Here is an 11,249-nt window from a genome sequence, read left to right as displayed (position 1 = left end):
AATGAGAAGATATGTGTCAGCAGTAACTTGACAATCAGTTTTTATTTTGTACAATAATAGAAGACTGGACATAAAAAAGAGACCAACCCTAGAAAACAGGGATTTCTTGTGCGTCTAGTAATGTAATATCATACATTTTGCACATCTATGACAGAAGCTAGACTCTAAATAAAAGTACAATGGGACTTACCATTTTTCTCTGGAGATTAAACTAGAGACATAGACTCTTATTGATTTTCAAAGATATTGGTACTTACTGCCTTTTTTACATCCAGTATTCAATTATTATTATTCTATTCACAGTTTTTTTTAAATTTCTTATAGTTTAAATGCCCCACGCCGTAGCCCCGTAGCCCGAACTGTCATGCTTTAGGCCTTAGTTTTCTGAACCGACGCATGCGAGGAGCGAGGCCCGAGGCCCGAGGCCCGCCTCGCACAAATCCGGGCTACACGAGAAACAGTGAGCGGTTTCTATAGCTGCGAAATGTGTAGCTTGCACCTCACATCTATAGAAACCACTCACTGTCTTTCGTGTAGTCCGGATTTGTGCGAGGCGGGCCTCGCATCTCGCATGCATCGGTTCAGAAAAATCAAGGCTTTAGAAAGCAATGCGGAGGAAATTATGTAATAAACTCTCGACCAGTATATGGGACCGGTGCCTACAATGCATCGTGGTAAATTTGGGGAGTTATAATGAGTGTCGAAATTCATGTTTCTAAAGCCAGTTATAATGGCTGGTGGATCAGCATGATAATCACACGTTACTCCAGTACTAGTTGGATGATCGCTCGCTTCTGATGGGGCATGTAGATGTGAGACCAGCAGTTGGCTGGCAGTTCTTGGTCCTCTGTGGGCTATTGCGCAATGGATTTATATTTGTACATATTTCTAAATACATTCCTACCGTAGCCTATATCCAGCAGTGGGAATTAATGTGTAACTTATGTTGAATTGAGTGAAGAATGTCAGTATGATAATTCAAAAAGAATATAAGTAGGAAACAAAGTGAAGAGAAATAGGAGGGAATAGATATGACAAAAGGGGTCACAGCTGATGGATAATCAAAGAACAGAACATTGTTTTAGTTTATTTTTTACGATAATATATTTTAAAGATGAAATGCAATTTTCACAGCGTTCATATACAGTATGCATATTGATAATAATGTACTATACAGTATTTACATTTAAATCTTAAAATCGTATTCAGTGCTCAGAAAACTGTTTTATGATTTTTTTATATGAATAGGGAATGGATTTCTAGTTCCGTACTATTTTGTTTGCTACGTCGTAGACGTACGTTATTCAGATATCTCTACGTTTCATGTATACAGATCGTCCTATTAAAATTCTATGGGACTTTAAACGCCTAAATGAACCATAAAGTTATATAAATGCCTAAATTTGTTAATAAATGCTATTTAAAATGTAAAAGGGGGAAAAAAAAACAACTCTTACAGACAAACACTGGTGTGGCAAGTTCATTCCATATTGGTCTTAAAAGAGGAGGGAAGAAGATATTACCGAATATCCTGGAACCAAAGTTCGTTTGGAAAAGTCCATCCTAGCATAAATGTGGTGGTAGGTTGTTCAGGTTAGGCGAGAGCATACAAACTAATTTTCGCATCAGTGCACCTCCGTGATGTGAAATGAAACTGACCAATCAGCAGTCAGTCTCTTTCACTAGTAGAATTTGAGTTTTCATTTCAGTATTAGTATTTTGGTGTAATAGTTGCACATTGTTTTCTGCACCAGTGTTAAAGAAGTAACTAGTATAGAAATTGTGGAATTGTCATACAGGAAACTAAGGTACCCGTTTTAATTGGACTGAATTGAATTTCGGTAGGGGACACTGCAACTTTTCAAGATCTGTTCCGTTAACCTTCAAGCTAGGCGCAGTCTCAAACTCACACCGACTGATTATACTAAGGTTTGCTGCGTACCCAGGTTTCGAGAAGGTAACCCAAACCATCTTTAGGCAAATCCCTTACATGCGTCGCTAGCCGGCGTTCGGTGAATGTTATGGAATGATGCCGGAATGGAGAAATGTTGTCGAAATGATTTATATACCTAATATGGGAAAGGGAGAACTCAGAGAAAAATTCCAACAGCGACCTAATTCGCCACAAGTGTCACTTCTAGGTCTGATCGGGACTCGAACTCGGACCGCCTGCGGGACAGGCTGAAGGTCTGGCCTCTCAGCCACCGCAGAGAATCTAGGTACCTACAGTTATTGTAAAATGAATTTCGAGATAAGTACACAAATACGGCCTAATGAAATCAGTAAACGGATGATGATGATGATGATGATGATGATGATGAACTTCAGTTCAATAGATAACAAAGCTTCAAAACTCCTCAATGCAAGGACATCAGTTCTCTTGCAACAGCCCAATCGGTCTCAAAATATCTATTGACTAGAAACCATAACCAGAATTTCAGTAATTGGAGAGTAGAAAATTCTGATCGACCAATCCAATAAAGGTAACGACTGCAGGAAGATTTGCTGCCTTGATTGATTTAGCTGTTGGAGCGTAAAGGTTACGTCTGTCTGTTTGCTAGCACAATTTCATCATGCCGCATCGAACCATTCCTCCCAAGTTCATTGATCTTCCTGCAATATAGGAAGAACAATGGTGATGCAATAATGATTCATAGTTGTTGATGTCAAGAATTCCTTCTTTATTCACAAAGTCTTACCTCAGATGGTGTTAATGCGTGGATGTGAAAGCAATGACCTCATCCTTGAGAGTTCATATATATGTTAATCTCCTTACTATCTGCTGTCATGGACATCGTACAAAACCTGATTTTTAGGTGCGCTCGACAAAATTTACATAGCTTTATTCGTTCCGTTATAAGTACTCATCCATCTCTATGAGAATAAAAATAAATCACTTGCCCTGGAATCTATCTATCTATCTATCTATCTATCTATCTATCTATCTATCTATCTATCTATCTATCTATCTATCTATCTATCTATCTATCTATCTATCTATCTATCTGTCTGTCTGTCTGTCTGTCTGTCTGTCTGTCTGTCTGTCTGTCTGTCTGTCTGTCTGTCTGTCTGTCTGTCTGTCTGTCTGTCTGTCTGTCTATCTATCTATCTATCTGTCTCTCTGTCTGTCTGTCTGTCTGTCTGTCTGTCTGTCTATCTATCTGTCTGTCTGTCTGTCTGTCTGTCTGTGTTACATAAAATTTAAGACGAATTTAATGTTCTTGTCTGCTGCGGCGCTATTTTAAAGCTCTGATGCACGGGGTTTTCAAGGGGAAAGGGTGGTTAAATATGGTGGAAAACCAGTAAATGTAAAAGAATGACTTTAAGCTAAGCATTTTATGTGTGAAAAATATATTAGGCCTACAAGAAATTTTATGCGCATTTATGGCCTTGTTAGCTGCTGTGACGTCATTTTTAAAGTTCTGGTGCACAAAATTTTTAAGCGATACTAACCTTTAATTGCAATTTTCCGTAACTTTAATCTTTTCATTTATTATCATAAAAAACTTTATATATATATATATATATATATATATATATATATATATATTTGAAACCATTTTTTATACTAACGCTACATGCATAATATTTGAAACACACATTCTTTATGATATTTTTTAAATTTGGTTACTTTATGAAGCTTTATTAACAGCTATGGGTATCTAGCGTCTGAATTAAATGTTTAGGTTTTTAAGAAACTTTTATCTTTAATAGAAATTTCTTATTTTGTTGCACTTGAAAGTTATGCCTCCATATTTCTATAAAAGTTCCTTTACAGTTCATTCTTGAAATGTAATTTTTTATCTTAAAATTATGAAAAGGAAAATCAAATTGTTCTACAGACATTTTGAAGAATGTGCTTGTGGAAGTAAAATATCGTATAAATTTTTAATTAATGTTTATAAAATGGCTGAAATATATCAATTTTAGTGAATTACTGTATCTTGCAAGTCTCTTTAAAAATTTGGGCCCCACATTTTTTTTTTCAGGAACTAATATCATTCTAATATAAGTTGTTGCAGCAGTGATATTTCTACATACAAAAAATAAAAAAATGTGCATCAATTAGGAAAAGAATGTCAAATTGTACCATCCTCTCCCCTTAAAATCCATCATCGTTGGGTAGGTTTGACCCCACGAATATCGGATTCAGTAATGACCGCTACAACACTGATAATGACGTCTTGATGATTAGTAAGATGATGGTGATGATGATGACGAGGGTGAGAATGAGAAGACTGACGTTGACTATGATTCTTAAAAACAAACTTCCAAATTACGTTCAGGATGTTTCTCCTCAGATTTGTCAAAAGGCATGCAAACTGTTCACATGTCAACCGTGTCAAGGAAGGCATGTCCTGCGGCTACGACAGACTTAATAAAATGTTAGAACCTTGCTTCTGCGAGTTGTAAACTCTCTCACAGCGTCTTGCCTAGTAGTAATTGCGTGATGAAATAAGAATTGTACTCCACAGGCCTGCACGTCCTACAAACTTCCTCCACGCCACCAAGTCGTGTGCAGGTAGTTTAGACAACTGTGGGAACGGATACCGGGAGACGAGATGACGTCCAGACACCAAGTAATGGCTCTGATCTTGACCTCACAAAGGTTAGGATATCCACCTGCCGAAGGCTCGACTTCCTGTTGGAGCAAGGGCAATTTGTATTCTGAAAACAGCGACCACTTATAATAGGGTCATTATTAGGTTAAATTTTGGCAGCGCAGAGCATGAAATTTTATGCATCAGTGAGGTTGTGACCCTCCGAAACGAACAGCGCTTGCAGGAATGCCAAGCCACGTGAAAAGTTTTCGCTTATTGTGTGTCTGAAGCAAGTTTCTAAGTGTCAATGTGTTACCCAATGAATCATCCGAACTGGTTTTCTGCAAACGACAACATAAAAATTTTACTAACAAGTATAGCTGTATTGAATTAACTCAAACCAACGGGAAAGATTATTTTTTTATGTGAGATGCATTTTACATTACCGTATCTGCAATTTCTTGTAAGCAATCAGAATAATTAAATGTTGTGTAGTGTAGCTATAACAATGATAAAACAAAGTTTTGTTTGTTGTGCAGAACATAATAATGACTCATTTATACACCGTCTTTCATAAGTCCGTGAAACCACAAATAAACTATGCAACGGATAACAAATTTTTTGCAAACTCTTTTTTTACATGTTTCACAGATGCTCAATCTATTCACCTCTGTTGATACAGCAGACATCTATGTGTTAAGTGACAGTCAATAATGTCGACCAGAGCCACAGGAGTGGTGATACGGTTGAAGATTAGTGGGAGCAGAGACACAAAGTCTTATCCTTCACAAACCCGAACAAGAAAAAGTCAAGGGGATTAAATCCGGGGATCGGGGTGGCCATGGCATTAACTCGTCATCTTCTTGTTCCGTGCATTCTATCCTTCATGACATATTTTGATTGAGATATCCTCGCACGTTTTTGTGGTAGTGAGCTAGACAGCCGCCTTGATGAAAGATGTTCTCATTACCTATCTTCATTCACCTGTGGCATCATCCAGTTTCCAATATGTTTATGTAAATCTGGAATTTATCATAGCATTTCTTGATACTGTTGAAAACAGATGCTGCTTTCTAGATTCCTACTCGAAATCATCGCTGTAAAGTAGGCCTGATAATGAACGAGGATCTTGCGTAGAAATTGCAAAACACAAAATGACTGCTCATGTTTACTGAACGCCATATTTGGTACTACTGTCTCTTAGCGGCAAAATATGGCAACTATGAGAGCGGGGTTTTCCTTTAAAAAAAACCTGGAGAATTTCTCTATTGGCGTAAGAATTGGATACAATTATCCGATGCGTAGTTTATTTGTGGTGAATTTCTAAAATGTTTCACGGACTTATAAATGACGGTGTATATTAACAGAAAACCAATGAAACAAATTTCAAAATGTCAGATTTCATTAAGATACTTTATAAAGTATATACAGGAAGTAAGTAAATTACTTTTACAGAATCTGGGAGATTAAAGAGGGATAAATGAATAAAAGATTTTAATTATAACCTGTAGCCTACATGTTGAATAAAGTTTTTTTCCAACGGACATCAATAATTTATAAAATTACACTGATTACAATAACAAATATCGTACTTTAGGTCAAATTAAATTCTTGTCGTTGTTAGTTCAGTGTCTTATTTGTCAGATTTCATAAATATTTTAATCATCAGAATAGTTGTTGAAAGTGGCGACTGTAGGCAAAACAGCGACGCACGAACGGTGACCGTCAATTAAAAAAAAATGGTAATACATGAACAGAATCATAAAATGTAATACATATACTATATATATATATATATATATATATATATATATATATATATATTCAGAACACTGCAAGAATTTTATTTCGGCTATTGCACGACATTCGTTACATCAGTTTCATTATACGGAGTAGTGTTACTTTTCGTAAGAAGTTAGCGTTTTAGGCCATAAACAAAATGTATTCTTTTTGTCTCCCCTACATTTCCTCAAATAACTTATTTAGTTACACTGTGTACTACTTTACAATACGAATGAAAATGCCACTTCCAACTATTCCACAGCAATCTGAAGAAATACATAAATATGGACTTACGACAGCAATAGCTTCAACTATGTTTAATGGATCTGAAGGTTTAATGGATCTGAAGGTTAAAATATGAAGAAAAAAAACTCTTATGTTAAAAACTGATTTTTCAGAAATTAGCTCCGGAAACAGTAGAAGATACTCGTAATTAATAGATAAAAAGAGTAATAATGGCATTGAAGAGCTAAAGTCCAAAATCTAATAGGACAGACTGTAATGGATATATCTTACTTACTTACTTACAAATGGCTTTTAAGGAACCCGAAGGTTCATTGCCGCCCTCACATAAGCCCGCCATCGGTCCCTATCCTGTGCAAGATTAATCCAGTCTCTATCATCATATCCCACTTCCCTCAAATCCATTTTAATATTATCCTCCCATCTACGTCTCGGCCTCCCCAAAGGTCTTTTTCCCTCTGGTCTCCCAACTGACACTCTATATGCATTTCTTGATTCGCTCATACGTGCTACATGCCCTGCCCATCTCAAACGTCTGGATTTAATGTTCCTAATTATGTCAGGTGAAGAATACAATGCATGCAGTTCTGCGTTGTGTAACTTTCTCCATTCTCCTGTAACTTCATCCCGCTTAGCCCAAAATATTTTCCTAAGCACCTTATTCTCAAACACCCTTAACCTATGTTCCTCTCTCAGAGTGAGAGTCCAAGTTTCACAACCATACAGAACAACCGGTAATATAACTGTTTTATAAATTCTAACTTTCAGATTTTTTGACAGCAGACTAGATGATAAAAGCTTCTCAACCGAATAATAACACGCATTTCCCATATTTATTCTGCGTTTAATTTCCTCCCGAGTGTCATTTATATTTGTTACTGTTGCTCCAAGATATTTGAATTTTTCCACCCCTTCGAAGGATAAATCTCCAATTTTTATATTTCCATTTCGTACAATATTCTGGTCACGAGACATAATGGATATATCACATTTAAAAAATGTAAAACAACGAACAACCATAGTTCATGACAGTCTACAACCGAAGAGGCAGGATACAAGTGAGATCTCCAAAGAAGTGATGAACAAATCAACTCTAGATTTAATTAGGTTCATAACAAATAAACATAGAATCAACCTTTAAAAATAATGATAATGATAACGATAAAGATGTTGATGGTGACAGTGTTAGTCTTAGCACAGTCTAGTATATACAGTCACGAAGCTTGAGTTTTGAGGGTGCTAGAAACAATAGACTGTGTAGGTACTATTTTGCATTGTCTGTAATGAGGCGATAGTAGCGATCCTAGTGGTTAGCAACTATCTATGGATGAATATTTACTATGTATTGAGCTTCGTGACTGTATATATTAGACTGTGGTCTTAGTTTCATGCATAAGGTTTTCCAGTGTCGTCCTCGGTGGTCTAATGGTTATCATACTGGCCATTGGATCCGAGGTTCGCGGGTTTAAACCCGGCCGAGGACGATGGATTCTGAAGAGTATTAAAATCCTTCGCATGGCTTCCTTCGGAAGGAAATAAAGCTGTGGATCTCGGCAGATAAAAGAATCTTGTATCTGTTAGATGGCTACAGGCAAAATTCGTCTGTCATTTCTCGCCTATGTTGAATTTCAACTCTGAATAATATCTGCAGTTGAATACGTGGTTAAATAAAATCATACTACTCGCTTCCAGCTCGTTTCGTGATATGCTCCAACTTTGAACATATTGTTATTCATTTTTCCAGAGAAGAAAGTCTTTAAAGTGGCATTTTAATTAGTTTCTTGACTGCCCATAACGTTGCTGATACGTGTAGTTCAAAACTGCCACATAAGACAACGCGGAATATAAACTTGTATACAGTAGAAAACATACTATAGTCATTCGCTAAAACAGAGATATGACCATCTGGTAATGTACTACTAGAACGCGAGCTTATCGTTCCTCGAACTCAGCGTTGACTGATATGATAGTCTATTTTTTGTGGACAAAATCGGAGGTTTAGAGGTTTCCCGGGATTTACTAATTTTTTCCAGTGTTTAAGCCACAGTCGCATTTGTCACATTTTGATACTCGACTTCTAAAAATGCAATAAACTTTGACTTTAAGTGTGCAAAAAATGCGACAACCACATTGGACTTCGGAAACGAAGATGGTGACGGAGAAAATGAAATCAGAGATGTGTTTGAACTAATCTGAATATAAATGAAATGCTAATGGCATGGGCAATGTTCAAAAAGGTATTGAGCAATAGATGTTCAGGAATTGATTTCAAGGAGTTGGTGCAATTCATGTAAGTTAAGTGAACAATTTCTTCTAATTGATTTATATAATTCCATCGCATACTGTGAATTGTGAGTGAGGGTTTAGTCGTATGAATCTTGTAAACACTGGAATTAGAAACCTCCTTACAGTAAAAAGAGTTAGCACTCAGCTAATAATAAATCTTGAAGAGCCTACTAGTAAAGAATTTCTATGTCAGCTAACAATAAACCTTGAAGAGCCTACTAGTAAAGAATTTCAATGTTTAGAGTGCCCATAAAATAACATACTTTAATGTGATATAAATTCAGCAGTAATTGATTCTAAACATAACTACTAATGATTTACTTATCTGCATAAATATATCTAGTGTGTGGTAAGATGGATTGAAAGTAATAAAACTCCAAGAAACAAATTACATAAGTTTTTGTTTTGCATCGTTATTAATTTCATCTTTCTGCACAATTATTTATAGGCTAATATTGCATTAGCATTTTGCAATTTACACAAATATAATTTTTTATTTGTGCATTTTTGCGACAATTATTTATTTTATAGCCTAAACCCTAATTTTTCCTCAACTCTAAAACCTTCATTCCATCAACACTTTTAATTTCATCTTACCTTCCCTTTCATTCTATACCATTTCATCTTGTCAAAAAAGAAAACATACAGGGTGGTAATTATATAAAATTAGGTGATATTTATTCAATGTCTATTCCCATGAACAAACGCCGATAATGCGAGAAACTATTTCTCAAGACCCGTCATGGAGGTACGAACCCGTTGGCGCACTGGGAATAGTTAAATCTAGTGACAATAATTAACCACCTGACATCCATCGCTGTAGTATTTCCTGGCTGTATATCCACCCGGAGCATTTCACTGATCTAACACATTTCTCTGAAGATATTTGTATATAAAAGTGACTGGACATAGTACAGAAGGACTTCTACCCATTCTCCCTTCACATATGGAAAGGGCAGAGAGGAAAATAACCATTACTCTGCTAGGAATCGAATCCTGTCCCCTTGTCGTCGTAGGATGTGCATTACTTTTAAAATAGGTACTTAAGATAGTCTCCGTTATTGTTTCATCGTATGCGTACTACGAAATGGTCTCAGCGACAGATTGTTAAATGCCTGTTAATCTTGCCCCTTGTAATCGGACTCTAACATTTCAACCTACAAAACTCCAGAATATTACACTGTTTCTGTCTAAAGCGGAACAAATGATGTTGTTTAGCTAGTTTAATTTAAAAGTACGTTAAAGAAATAAATACGTTGTATAGGTAGCAGAAAGAATTGCTACTCTTTTAACTTCTGTTTTCAACTGTTAGTCTTTTCCCACGTAACTTTCTTGTAAACGAAGCATTATATTATAGACACACATTTTAATTCTATATTCTAATAAGGAAGAATTTAAATCTTTTGGAAAATTGAACCTTTCTTACTGAAAGATTTGCAACAAATATATCCCTATTATTATCAAAATGTAACTATACATTGAAGGATTGGATCTTTGACTCTTTCAGCTGTCACTCTTATAAATACCAAATGAATCGTCACCAAATCACAATTAACAGGACTCCTGGCTATGTGGCCCCAACAACCCAAGGTCAAGGTTAGCTCAGGACAGTCACACAAAAATTATCCATGGGCGAGTGATAAATCTCCATTTGTCTGCCAGAAATCAAACTGATACCGCAGAGTTTGTAGCAAAGCGTTTCCATTCTACGTGAATCCGAAGAAGCACTTTAGAGTGGCATGTTCAGAATAATTTATCGTTGCTATTGTGGTAATATTGCAGTGATTTACAAGAATAAATTTGATTTCAAATGTTGCATGCGCATTATTTCTTTTAGACTCGCTTTTTAAACAATACATTAAAAATTTCGTGCCGTGAATTTAAATTGTTTCCTGCAGGTGACACTTCAGTAACGTGTCATTTTTCCACCACCATGTTGAAAAAACTTCCTCTGACGTGAAGCATATTTCCCCACAGAAATAAAAATGTAAACGTTAAAAAAGTAAAATATTGTGAGATATTAAAAATAGTTTACCACATATTTAATACAATAATACCAGTAGTAGTAGTAGTAGTAGTAGTAGTAGTAGTAGTAGTAGTAGTAGTAGTAGTAGTAGTAGTAGTAGTAGTAGTAGTAGTAGTAGTAGTAGTAGTAGTAGTAGTAGTAGTAGTAGTAAATAGGTTATGTTACTGTTGTTGTTGACATGTGAGGTGTTTGCTTCATACCAATATATTGGAATAAACATTGCAACTTTAACAGTCTTACTTCTTTCAACGTAACGGCGAATTTTTCGGCATATATTTCAAACTCGTTTTCTTACTTTCTTGTTTTTCACTTAAGTTACGTACGGTTTAGTTGGATGACTGGTACTCGGTCAGATACTGCCGTAGTTCATT

The sequence above is a fragment of the Periplaneta americana genome, chromosome 15 (assembly GCF_040183065.1).
Source record: "Periplaneta americana isolate PAMFEO1 chromosome 15, P.americana_PAMFEO1_priV1, whole genome shotgun sequence".
In the NCBI taxonomy this organism is placed as follows: Eukaryota; Metazoa; Arthropoda; class Insecta; order Blattodea; family Blattidae; genus Periplaneta; species Periplaneta americana.
This window is presented reverse-complemented; position numbering follows the sequence as displayed.